General features: G+C 42.5%; 1 protein-coding gene across 13 annotated transcripts in view; it reads left to right on the forward strand.

Annotated features, from left to right (window-relative positions):
* The first annotated feature begins 1,223 nt into the window (after positions 1 to 1,223).
* The window catches only part of TENM2 (teneurin transmembrane protein 2), a 612,801-nt gene continuing 600,246 nt past the window's right edge, over positions 1,224 to 13,778 (forward strand). For 10 of the 13 annotated variants that reach the window (XM_054288117.1, XM_054288121.1, XM_054288122.1 and 7 more), the window contains exon 1: positions 1,225 to 1,255. The gene's annotated coding sequence lies outside the window, so the exon portion shown is untranslated. Of the gene's footprint in view, positions 1,256 to 13,778 lie in introns of all 13 variants that reach the window. The other 3 variants (XM_054288118.1, XM_054288120.1, XM_054288119.1) reach the window with 1 other exon arrangement.

The following is a 13,778-nucleotide window of genomic DNA, read 5'->3' on the forward strand; positions in this document are numbered from 1 at the left end:
AGTATTCCGTGCACAGTTTGGAAGGAACATTATATAGAAAACGATGATTGAGGCTAAAGCAATTCTGCTCTGCAGAAGTGACAACAGTCGTTGGAACGGCTCTAACGCGTGGCAAGAAGATGGAAGCGATTTTTGAACAATTCTTTTTTTTCCCTCTTGCCCAGATTTTGTTGTCGCCTCCGCGCGCTCCTCGGGATGCGCAGCGGCGGCCGCGGGAAGGGACGCTCCCCTCCCGAACGGCATCCCTTTCTGACCCGCGTCCGCTCCTGACCTGCATCCCCTACCGAACGGCATCCTCCCCTGACCCGCGACCCTTCCCGACCCATATCCCTTCCCGGCCCGCACGAGCATCCCGCCGCCGGAGACTCGTGGCGTCCCCGCCTCCCGCGCCGCTGCGGCAGCGCCCGGCCGGGGCAGGGGCCCGCTGTGCGCAGGGACGGTCAAGGCACCAAGGACGCGCTGCCGGCGGCGGCTCCGCTGCTGCCGCTCCCGTCCCCGTCCCCGCGCCGCCGCCGCCGCGCGCGCCCGTGCACCGAGCGCGGCGATTGGCTGCGGCGCGCGCGCACGGCACCCGTGGGGAGGGCCGTGCGCGCGCCTCGGGACCGCGGCTCGTGCGCGCGCGCGCGCGCTCCCCCCTGCCCGCCCGCCCGCTCTCCCGCCCGCTCTCCCGGCGCGCGCTCCCCCCGCGGCCGCGGCTCCCGCGCTCCCCGGGGGCGGCGCGAGGCTGAGGCGCTGCTGCCGCCGCCGCTGCTGCCCGGAGCCGCCGCTGCCTCCGCTCCGGTGTCAGCGGGGACGGGACGCGCAGCGAGAGCACAGCGAAGGCGGGGAAGGGCAGGGAAGGAAGGGGTGTCCCCTCCTCACTGAAGGAATCCGCACCGGTGCGAAGTTATCGCCCAGAGACGGTGAGAGGCGCTCGGGCTGCTCAACCTGCTGCCGCCGCCGCTGCCGGTAAATGCTCTTCACTTCTTACTTGCCGACATGCCCGGGGCTCTCATCCCCTGTCCGCCGCAGCGCTCGGGGCTCCGTGGCCCCGGCAGCCCCCGGTGTGATTGCGCGGTGGAGTTGCCAAGTTGGGATGTGTGTGTTTGTCTGTGTGTGTGTGCGTGTGTGTGTGTGTGCGTGTGTGCGGGTGCCGGAGCCGCGGGATTCAGCACTTGGAGAGGTCATTACTCGCATGAGTTCCAGGCACGGAGGATTCTCCGTGCCTCCGCAATAACTGCCGCTGCTGCCCATTAATCCTCATCCTTAACCGCTGGTATTTCTCATGTTTTCACCGTATTTTAATGTTGTCTTTGCTTTTTTTTTGTTTTTATAAGCTGGTGGGGTTTAATTTGTTTATTTACTTTCTTTCCCCCCTTTTCTTCCGAGATTGTAGTACAATGTTATTATTTATTTCTTCAGTGTTTGCCAACAGTGTGGGAAGGTATCGCTGATTCAGAAACTATTGTCCACAGTGCGTCTCGGCTAGGAACAGGCAGCAATAGGAGAAGGCAGGCATTTGTATTCCGAAAGGGAATTAAAAAAAAAAAAAAAAAAAAAGAAAGCTGCTTTGCATCATTGCCGCAGATTTGCGGGCAGCACAGCACGGAGGGACGGTGATATTTTGTTGTTTGCGAAGGTAACAACCAGCGAAGCGCTTTGGTGTTTCTCGCGTAGCCCCGCGATTGAGCAGTGTGGGAATGGCTGTGGATGATAAATGCCTGGCTGTGCAGGCAGGGATTGCTGGCATGGAGCGCAGCCGGCGCTCACACCATGTACCGGCGAGTGCTGACACCGGAGCGCGTCCCTCATCCACCTGCCGTGGAGTGGCACTTTGACAAGAGCCTGCTCTGTCTCCTGCACGCACCCAGACTGAAATTTAAATAAGGTGCGAATTGAGCTCTTAACTCTCTGTCTCTGAACCAGACTCCTTTTTCAGCACTTCTTGTTAGGGTTCTTGTGTAAACATCTATTTGTAGCAATTTCGGGAGATTTAATAGTACTGATGTCCTAATATGTGCTTTCATGTCTTTTTTTTTTTTACTTCATGCTTAAGTGTTCTTTCATTTTCAGAATGAAATGGCAAGTACTGTCTGTGTGTGTGTATATGTATGTTGCATAAATATTTAAATATTTATATATAATGTTTGGCTTGTACTTGTTTAAATTTACAGAATCTTGCATTGTGGGGAGGAAACAGGTACTATAACAGAATTAAAATGCAGGAACACAGAATTAAAGGAGACTTTGTTTGTAAGGTTTAGTTGTGTAGTTAGAAGATTATGTAAGATCAAAGACATTCAAAATGCATGTGTCCTAGAGAAGTAAAGTGCAGAAGGAGCAGCGTTCTAGCAATTTAAGAATGGAAAGCTTTGCTGTAACAATACAGAATGCAAGCTGTCAATAAGTCTCTGTAGCCATCCAACATCCTCACAGGGCACTTTATGGAATGCTGCTTAAAATCTGTTGTAATTAAACCACAGTCTCTGTTAAGGGCAGAGTTAATGAAAGAGCAGCATCACCTGTTAGTATGGTTACTTGAGCTAAGTGTAATAGCTTACAGTGGTTGAAGAGACTCAAAAGTTTTTCTTCAAACTTCAGAGGAATTGAGAATGATTCTTTCTGTAAAATATTTGTATTTGCCATTCAGCTGTACAGAACCACTGTACAGAATAACAATTGGTCTGTTCTAGGCGTAAAGTCAGTTTTTACAAGGAGATGACAACCTAACAATAAGGAACATTTCTTGCTTTGTCAAGATTTAAAATATATATAAACAATGTATTTGAGCATCATTTTCCTGTGCCTTGGCAAATCAGGTTGATGATTAATTTGGCTTGGCCCATATGCTGAGGTTCCTAGTTGCTGAGTAATAAATAAAAACTAGTCTTACATTGCACCCATATAGACTGTGTGGTATTCAAAAAGCCAACTGTGAGGTCTGAGCTTTAATTCATTTAAAGAGGAAAACTTTTCTAGCTGTGGTTTCTTAGTGTCCTGGCAATGCCTGAGAACTCAAAGAAGTAATTTTTAATCCAATTATTAACACATTTACAGCATGTTTTTTTAAAGAAAAAGTTTTGGTCCAGATAATGTTTGAATTTTTATTTTGCTTTTAAAAAAACATTTCTATTACAACAGTGCTCATAGGAAACAATAACATTTTAGTCCTCTACATGCTCATTTTTAATAGGGATAATTAAGATAATGGTCTTTCTGTGTCATTAGCTTTTAACTGCTTGTGTAGCATGGAGAGAATTCACACGTGAGCATCACTAGTAATGTTTTCCTGTAATTAAACTGAACTGTATTTTCACTTGTAATATTTCACACTAAAAGTCAAAGCTGCAGGAAAGAATTGAGGAGGTGCTTTCTCTTGTTAGGTCACAGACATTACCAGAGGTTATTGATTTGAAGGGGCTAATAGTTGCATTTTTTTGCCTTTTTAAAGAACAGTTTTATTCCTGATATATATATATTTGTACATCAGCTTTTCATACATGGACATGGTTTTGGCATTTTCCTGTCAAATACTGACATTTTTGTTTCTGCAGTCAGAGTACATTTCCTGTGAACAGCTTTACTGTTAGAGTAAGTCATGTTGTTAGCTGTATTAGTGATTGTGTACTTAAAATTATTTAGAACAACATAGGAAAGGGAAAATCTTGAGTTCAATCAAGTTCAATGTCTAGACTTTCTTGTCTGAGAGGTCAAACTAAACTGAAGGTCAAATTAGATGAAGACAAAGCTCTAGCCACTATTAGAGTACTCAAGTCAATATACCAGTGTTTGTTTTGTGTTTGTTTGCATTTTACTGTGAATTTAATCCCTCAGTCCTTAATGTTTTTGGCAAAAGATGCACATAGGAACACCACTGAAGTCCATGCTTAAAGATAAGACCAAAAAAATTATTGGGCTGCTCCTTTAAACAATAATATTCTTTTATATAAATGGATAGTTCTAAAAAGTTTGCCCTTCCTTGCCCTGGATCTGTAATAGAAAATACAACCTTACAATATAAATTAAATTCATTTCTGCTAAACTAATTAAGATAAGAGATGTTTTAGTCCTTACTTGCTCTTTCAGAAGGTTAATATTTAATGGAAATGGCAAGTTTTTTCCCAGGCTTTTTTTTTTTTTTTTTAACTGTGCTTTACTTACAGTTTCACAAGATCCTTATCAGGAAGAACAGTTTAATCTAATACTGACTGTGCTACAACAGAAAAGAAGGGTTTGCTGATACCCAGTACAAGCAGAGCTGGTCCCCACTTTGTGACCGGAGGTGTCACATCCCAGAGCCTTCATGCCAACCGATGGTGACTCATCTCTCCAATTTCTTCCTGCTCAAAGCAGCTCCTGCACAGAGTGCTCTTAGTGAGGTACAGAGTGGCTCTGGCTGTGTCACCCTGTTCCAGCCACAGGCTGCTCCAGCTCTGCTTCCTGGCTGTGCCTGCAGAGCCCCGGCTCCCGCTGCTGCTCTCAGAGTGTTCCTGCAGCACAGCCTCCCCTAATCCACACAGCACTGAAAGGAGACTCTGGGCCATCCTCTGTTAGCTCAGTTTTGTCTCACAATCATTGCTCTGCACTGGGATCCCATAATGCTGGTGAAGTTCAAATACCTTGGTTTAAATCCACCTGCCTCACTAACTCCATATAATCAGATAGACTTTTTGGATAAGCAGGAAGTGTGCTAATCTTTGATATTATCCATTTTTTATTATTTTTAAATAGGTTCTTCTTAGTTGAATTGATTGACATTCAGTGTCAAATAGTAATAAATTGTCTACTTTCATCTTTATTGCTGAGCATTAATAACCCAGTAGTCTTCCAAACAGGGATGTAATTGTAAGATTTTTAGTGACAAGCTGCACAACACTGGATTACAAACTTTTGCGTTTAGCTGAGCAGGTTGTGAATGGATACATGGTGCACACACTGCTTTACACCAGTGGCTGTATTCAGACTCATTCTGGGAAACAACTATCTTAAGTTGCCTTTTTCTTTCCCTCAGGAGCAGGTTTTACAGAGGATACATTTTTATCTCTGATGAATGGAAATAAAGTTTCACTTTGGAATGGTGGTTTGGCTTTAGGCGTTTTTTGGTTTTGTGATTATTTTCTTTGAGTTGTTTTTGTTTTAACTCTAATGCAACTCAATATTGCAAAATTAAGAACTGAGTGTCACCCTTTTTGATTTTAGATAATAGGGTCTTTATTCTTTTTTTTTGTTCCGAAGAGACTTCTTACCAAAAACACAGGCAAAATATTAACTGTAACCATTCAGAACTACAAATCTGTGTTAAAATAATATAAAATACATAAGTAGATGCTCTTGGAGGATTTTCTTAGTAGTCTGGGGCACCCTGCCTTTACCTTTAGTAGCATCCTTTAAAGCTTTGAATTGGTCTCAGCTCTCCAGATTTATCTGTTGTTTCTCAGCCCACACAGGCAAGGAAAACACCAGGGCTTGTTCAGAGGGGTGGTGCAAGGCTATCTCAAATCCTTAATGAGCATATCAGGGAAACCCTTGAGGAGGATAGAAATAGCTTCTGGTGCAGTCTGTGTGAAGAACGTGGAGAGAAGGCCAGGCTGGACCTGTGCACTGGCAGAGGAACAGGAGCAATGGTTTCAACTCAGTGCTCTTTGGGGGAGCAGTGAAAGTGACAGAAACAAAACTGCTTATCCTGGGTGGTGTCAGGCACAGGGACAGCAGCCAGTGTCAGTTTTTGAACCAGACCCAGAGGAGTTTTTCCCACCAGTGTGCCCAGGTACAAAAGCTGAGCCTGTCTCCAGGTGAGTGCTGCTGTGCCTCCTGGGAACTTTCAGGTGTGTTCCCTTAACTCTCAACAGGGTTCTTTCTTTTTTTTACTTATTATTTCTTTTGGGGATAACTTTTAGGGAAGTCACTTTTCCTAAATAATTGATTTAGGAGTGTTGGTTCTGCTGTGGTTTTGAGTGGCTCTGTACAGTGTTGTCAGCTGTGTTGTAGAAATCTGTCTTGTATTAAGTTTAAGAGGTGTGGATAACTGTATGTAAGTGGAAACTATAAAAATTCTTTCATGAACTCATTGTGTAGGGCTTAGATGTAAACCAGCAAAATACAGGAAATCCTACTAAATATAAATAATAGATTTTTCCAAAGCTTTTTCTGAGTGTAATTGCCTAGTGACTTTTCTAATCTCTCTAAAAAAAGGAGAATAAGTTATCATAATAGTGTGCTCCAATATTTGTACCGCATACCACGTACTAAACCAATGGTAAGTACCTTTTCCAACAATGACAACAAAAAAAATTTAATATTTAGAAAGGCAGAATACAAGATACTTAAATATAACAATGACACTAGAAAGAAGCTTTCTGGTCTTGAAAATAAAGTTCACTTTACTTGCCAGTGTTTCAGTAAATACTGTGTTTGATTCAGATTCTGGAGGTAAAATGAGTCTACTGAAATAAAGTAAATATTAAATTCATCCTACTGTATAAAAATACATTCCCTGGGGAGAAGTATTGTACACTTCATGCTGCCACATTAAATGAGTTTTCTGAACCAAATGAAGCAAGTGGTATGCACTTCTGCTGTCACTGTGCAGATACCTAATTGGCCATTACTAGAGATTTAGACATTAAAAAAATAAATATATATATATACTTTTCATCCTAGTTCCTGATTACAGATGCTGTAGGGTTGGATGTGCACGTGCAGGCTCTTGGTGTGTTTGGTTTTGGGTCTATGCTCAGGTATATTCAGAGGGTTGTGTTCCTTCAGGAGGTGGCAAGAGCATTGTCTGGAACACAGACCTTTGTCTTATGGCATGTTTTCTAGGGTGGACACTTCTCCTAACTTTTCTCCACGTACTTTTGACACAGAAAATATTTTCATATTGTCTATGGATTTTGGGACAGTGAGTTGTAGCTGGTTTCTGGTTTCCCATCAGAACATACAAACGTGAGCATCCACAAAAATAAGCCTTGAGAGGGTAGGGAAATAGTTTTCTCTCCTACTTCAACACAGCTGACAGCATTAAAATCAAAAGGGTTATTATTGGGTCTCACAAAAAAGATTTTTTGTCAGACCCCTTCCAATCACAGTCAAGTTTTAGGCAAATCGTATTTTATAGAAGAATATTTGAATGAGTTGAAACTTGATACATTTAACTACAGCTTTGAGTAAACACAAAAGTACCATGGAAGTGGATTAGCAATTTTAGTAATCTTGTAGCAGTTTGATTTGTTTGTGGTGTTTCTATAACGTGTTCAGTCACCTAAAACATGGCCAAGTTTATGTAAATATACAAGTGACACATGGGGGTCCAGCTTGCAATGAAGATACAGAAAATTCCCATAGTGAATGGCTTTGATCTGTTCCTAAATATCAGCTAAGGAACACACAAAAGCACTGTTAAGGGAAACTGAATTGCTCTTGAGAGTGAAGCAATACAGCAAAGGTTTTTAGAGAAAGTTTACTGTTTAAAGATGAGTGGATGCCTATAAGATGATGAAAAAAGTCCTGTTTGCTGTAGTCAAGTTGAATTCTTAGTGTCCTTCTGGACTTGGTCTTGGATCTCTGGCTGTGGAAAATCCTTGAGAAAGAAAAGCACTGTGAAAGTATTTCTGTCAAGTCACCTGAAATAAATGCATATGCTTGGTAGTTGAGTCTTTTCAGGAAAGATTTATGAGAAGTGGACTGTCAGGTAGATTATTAATAATCTAAAAAGCAAGGATAGTAATAAAGATTGGTGTTGTAGCCTTGGCTACAAAAGGAACTAAACCTTTTTTGTTTTAGCAGAGAAGTCAGCTTGCTTTCCTTCTCTCCCTGCATAGAGACTGACCTAAGTCTTCCCTTTCCCCATCTTTGCAGCTGCTTGTTGTGGGCACAGAGCAGCCTGACCAAAGCTCTCTTAGTGCAGTGCTAAATTTGGAGGTCACAGCTTTATTAAGCAATTCTGAAGTGTGTGGTATTGCAGTGCAAATCCTAGCTGACACCCCTGGCCTCAGCTGTGGAGTAAAGAATAAGCTGTGCTGCTGTCTTTTCTTTCAGCTTTTCTACCTGCTAAGGAATGCTGACTGAAACCCAGAACATTGTCACCTTCTTTCCTCTGTGCAGCATACCTGAGGCTGAGGGATGACACCAGAGTGGAGCTGCACAAAATATATTTCAGAATGATGGCAGTGGCCACGACCAGTGCTGAAGCACAATTTGCTGCAGCATTTTTCCAGGCTATCAAAGTCACAATTATTTCAGTGCTCCTTATAAAGCAGGCCCTCTGGAAATATCATCATGGCACTTTGTTTCAGCATTGCAGGGCAAAGGAGAGACAGAGATCACCATGTGCATAACCAAAATGCCTTGCACAGGAACAAAGCTGAGATAGTGACTCCTCAATGGTTTGCTGTCATCACTCTCTTCCTGCTGCTCCCTTCAGATCATTCCCCAGCAAGGTGCCACCCCTTGTTTCAGCAGCCTGCCTGTAAACAGCAATCTCTTTCCCTCTGGGGCATGAAGAAGGGGAAAAGGAGAATAACACAGGGATAAAAGTAACCTGGATAATGCCTCAGTGCCCTGGGGTGTGTGTTTGTGTCTCAGATGCCCTTGGGGCTGTGGCTCCACCAGAGCTTGGCTGCTGTGGGTGAGCCCCTGCAGACCCCTGAGCTGCCCTCGGAGCCTGCAGGGAGAGCTGCAGCTCCTCTGCCTCTGTGCCCCTTGTTGTGCTTCCAGTGAGGATTAGGAACTGATGAGCTGAGTGAGAGAGAGCTTTCCCTTGGCTTTCACAAGCAGATGTCACTGCTGGAGAGAAGGAGTGGTGAGAGGTGAGGAGAACCTGTGGATTGCCCGTGGAGTATTTATTCTTCTATTGAAGCTCTAATTACCTTACTGCAACTCTTCTTCCATCTCTCCAGTAATCCCAGCGGTCTCTGTAAGTTCCTCTAGTTCAGCTGGCATTCTGTATCAGCTACCTCCAGGCTTAAATTGCCTTTCTTTTTTCTTTAAAGGAGGAGTAATCACTTCCCTCTGTGTTTCTTAGTCCAAAATATAAGCCCTTAATAGATTTCTCTTTTACAGAGCAGCTTATGCATTACCTCCATGCCTGTCTCTCTCCCCATAACCTTCGCTGACTGTGAACATTGGAATTTATACATTATCTGTTCTGTAGATCTTGTGTTACAAGATTAAAATTTGCAGTTGTACCCCAGTTAGCTTTAGGCCAGCTTCCAGATGACCTTTTTCCCCACAAGGATACTGGGATAGTGAGACCTGTGTCATTCTCTTTGTCTCAGCAGTCTGTTTGGGAAAATCAGAATTGGGAGTCTGTTGATTCTCCCCACATTGATGCTCATTCCCTACTTGCCTGGTGGTTCCTTGCAAAGGAGACAGCTTTTCTCATTCCTCTGCTCCTGCAGAAGAGAACACTATGAAGTTTGGGGGTTAGATCCTTTGTAATGCTGCAATGATTGCTGCTTTGTTCTCCCTCCATTTGCCAAAGGTTTTCCATTTAGCCCTGGGGACAAAAGAGTCTCTGATTATTTAAAATTTCCTGGCCTCTGGAATGAAGGGTTAGAAGTCTGATATTTAGTCAGACTGGGTTAGTCCTTGTCAGGAGGAAACCTGGTGGGTATTGAAAAAATATTTAAGCAGCTTTCTTGAAAACGAGTAACTCATCCCATGTATTATAGAATAGGAATGGCTTTAAATTTGCAATATAAAAATAATTTAATAAAATGACAGTTAAGCCTGAATTAGATAAATTTAACTATCAGGGTCTGATCCTGAAAATAGTCATTATTGCCCTGCTGTTGTTCAAATGAGTGTGCATGGGAAAGGATCACCTGCTTAGGGCAGCCTCTACTAGAACACGTTTTTCCTACTGTTGTCCATTTGCAGTCTAATTTATACATTTCAAAGAAGGACACTTACAAGATGGTTAGATGCCACTTCAATTTTGCTAATGAAATGCTATTTTGTACTTAGTAGACCATAATATTGGCACAGCAGAACCTGTCATTTATAACTAGTAGGTATTATTTTCAAACTAAGCAGCAAGAAACATATATATGAGCTTGAATTTGTGGTAGTTGGAGTTTATTTATGCCTTGCAGTGATTGTAGTGACTTAGGATCAAACCTTGCTTTTCCATGCTACAGTTTTAGATGGGTAGGGAAGCTCACTTCTTGTTTCTAGGTTTTTTTTTTTATAGAAAAAGAGAAACAAATGAGGCTTGGCACCACACATTGCAAAAAGAATTGCTGAGGTTAAAGAAAAAGGTGCTCAATATTTGGTTTGAGATTGCTTTCCATTTAGGCAGTGTGAGCAGAAGTGAAACCAGGGGCTCTCATGGTAGCTCAGGAGCAGCTATGTGCTGCTCCATCTGGGTCTTGCCTTGTTTGCAAAAAAGGATCTTGGCAGGCATGGCAGATGGAAGCACTGTGGCTGGTGTGCTGTGTCCTGGGTCCAGATAGCAAACTAGCAAAAATGTGATTTAAAAATGTTTTATTGTCTTCCTTCTTACAGCACTTATCTACTCTACACTTTAGTCTGGCACAGCTGGATGTAAACCTCCTGCATCTAAGCTCCATAAGCAAGGGTTATCTGACTTAGTTCAGTCAGTACATGAATATTTTGGACTGTAATTCCTCAAATTTATTGTGAATGCATCTGTCTGTGTCAGAAGTCATGGTAACCATATTCCTATATATTTTAACATAATGCTTTCTGTGTCAGGTGCTTGGGTTATTTATTTTTTGTGTCAGGTGGTGGTCATTTATGTCATGACCCTTTGGTACTTTTTCTCCCTTCACCTCCCTCTTTTCCATTTCCCTACCCTGCTCCCCTCGGCCATGACATTGCTGGGGAAGATTTAACAGGAATAATTTAAAGTTTGGAGTTGACTAATTATTTTATTGACAGAAGTTGCATGTGTACTCAGTGCCATTTCTTCTGTTTGTATGAACTCTTATTTGTGTCCACTACCAGTAGATTATAGCTAAATGCTGAATGTTAGGAATTGATGTTTTTTCCCACTTTGATTACTTGCAGATCCATAGAGCTGTTTATTCATCTTCTCTAGTTAGCAATTATTTAACATCCCAGTTTGCTCACACAGTAAATCTGTAATAGCTTTTTGTATTATGGAAAACAATCCTTCCTTGGGTAAGAAAACAGTGCTTCAGGATAAGCTAATGGATTGAAAAATAAGTTTATTCTCCACTTAGAAAAAGGGCTGTTGCAGTCCTGCAGATAAGGGTCTGCATCTGTTGCCTCTGAAGAGCCGACAAAATTCTGCTGGTCCCCTCACACACTGAGCTCACAAAATGTGCTCTCCTTTCAGCCCTGCCATAGTAGGAGCATTTGGGAACTGGATTTACTGCCTGAAATGTATCAGTTTTGTGAAAGATGTGTGCCTTTGGGTTTGCTAATTACACACCTTGTGCAATTGTGATTTTTTTTTCGTTTGTTGCTAATTGCGAATGTTTCAATTAGAAAGTGTTTTGGAAGATGATAGAAATTGGATGATGTTCTAGTAGTGTAGGAGGGAAAAAATTAATCCACTTTTTAATTTCAGATAAACAGCTTTATTATAGAGGCTATCTTCTCTCTTTGTGATTAGTCTGAACATGGACAAAAGTATTTTGAAAAAATACTAAGCTGGCTGTATTATTTTGGAACTATGTGGCAGCAGGATGGCCCATTCACTGATTGCTTTTAGCCCGTTATGGAACCACATTCTTCTTTCAATTACCAAGGCTCAGGTTTGGTCAAATAATGTTTAGCCCTTCTCTGTAAAATCCTCCAAGGCTGAAATCCTTTGGTGAGCAGGGCTGGATGTGCCTCCCTGCTGACCAGAGCTGTGCCATACAGGTGCCAGAAGCTCCTGTGCCTCCCCCAAATTAAAACTGGCTGGCAGCACTAAAATCCCAGTGTCACCTTGTTCCCCGTGTCCTTGTCATCTCTGAAGTCCTGTGTTGACTAAAAGCTGAAATTCTGGAATACAAAAGCTGAGCTTCTTTTTAGTCCTGAGAGACACCTGACAAAGAATATTTCAGTCTTCTCTGACTTAATCCATTATCCCCCTGAGTAATGGAATACAGGGGAATAATGGAATACTGTGGTTCACAGTGAAATATGGGGTCTCAATGGGAAGCATGTTTTTGGGAGAACTGAGTAAGTTAGATCTTGGAGCTGTCTGCTTTTCTTAAGTGGTTTATTTATAGCTGTCTCTGAGTCTGTTGCCTGTGAGTTATCAAAGACTTTGCAAGATTAATTTGCAGTTTCATCGCAGAGAGTAGCTTCTTTCACCATGAGACAGACTTTTTTCCCCCCTCCTCCTTCCTGTGTCTGTGTATTGCAGTTAAGGACACTCTTATCTTCTCTTCTGAGTGTCATGACTTACAATGGCTGAGACATTATTCCTACATGGAAACCTTAGCCAGAAAAGGAATGCTTAACCTGGCTGCTCAGTTCCCCCAGCTACCATTTCACAGCTTTTGGGTTCTGTTCACTACAGTTTTGAGGTCCACAGGACTTCTCCTCAGACCTTCTTATCCTTCTTCTTTTCCCACTTTCTTGCAGGAATTGCAGCCCAGAAAGATAATTTGTTCTTTACCCCAGTTGGCAGAGTTCAGTTCGTATACCCTTTGAACAACCCTGCTCTCTGTGGGACTTCCTTAAAGCTTTCACCAAGTGAGACTGAGGTTAAAAATTAGAGAAAAGAAATAAACCCCAAACCCCAAATCCCCTTTCAAATGATAATAGCAAAGCACAGTATATCTGCAGTGGCTGTGAAATCCTCACCATTACTGATATTACAGCACAGACTAGCCAGCCATCCATCTGGGATGATAGCATTACCATTGATACTGTCCTGCATGAAGGGGTCACATTAGACAACTTTGCAGTGGGGATCTCTCCCAGATGTATTTTTCTGCAATGTACTGGATTAGCACTTCATAATAGAAATAGGTAGATTTAAAGAGATGTCTACCAAAACCCCTCTAGCTTTTTTCAAGGTGTGTTTCTAAAGCATTTCTCAAGTGACTGAACTGGAATTTTGAGTTAGGACAGCTGAAAACATGGATAGAGAAGGGTAAAAATCTTGTGCCTGGATATAAAAATCCTTGCGATGACAAGGTAGGATATTGTGTTGTTTCCATTAAATTGCTTTTTCCTTTTCAGGCTCCCTATCTAAGCAAGCACTTACTGTATGGAAAGAAGCTAAGATCATAAGATAACTTGTACTGAGCTGATCTGTTCATGCTGCAGCATAGCTGAAATTTTGCAGTAATAAGTATCTGTATATCCCAGACAATTAATTTGGCATCATGTACCCTAAGAGCAGCATCCAAATGGCTGCTGAGACTTCACCAAGTGCCATGTAAATACAATGACACTGTCCTTATTTGGTGACAGACCTGAGGTGAGAAACAAAAGCCCAGAAAATTAGCTCATGATTTACATCATACAGGACACTGTGAGGAGAGGATAATAGGAGCAAAGTCTTCATGGTAGTCCCTGGAACGCACATGAAATGGAGCAAGATGAAAGATTTAAGCTATAATAGCTTTGTGAGGGAATGCCCTGCCTCTCTCCTTGTTTCCCTGCATTGCATCAGTACTGATATTTTTAAAAGTGGAAATAGGTGCCCTCTGTGACTACCACTCTATCAGTACTGCAGAACAGCTCCTTGAACTCTGAATTCCACTGAGGTATCCCCAGATGCCCTAGATAGTGCTGAGGCTTTCCCTGGAAAACAAAATAGCTCAGGAAAAATGACCAATTATCCAGGCTGCCATAACCTTCCCACATAC

The sequence above is a fragment of the Melozone crissalis genome, unplaced genomic scaffold (genome assembly GCF_028551555.1).
Source record: "Melozone crissalis strain CALT ecotype California unplaced genomic scaffold, PUWL_Pcris_2 ptg000061l_1, whole genome shotgun sequence".
NCBI classification, from domain to species: domain Eukaryota; kingdom Metazoa; phylum Chordata; class Aves; order Passeriformes; family Passerellidae; genus Melozone; species Melozone crissalis.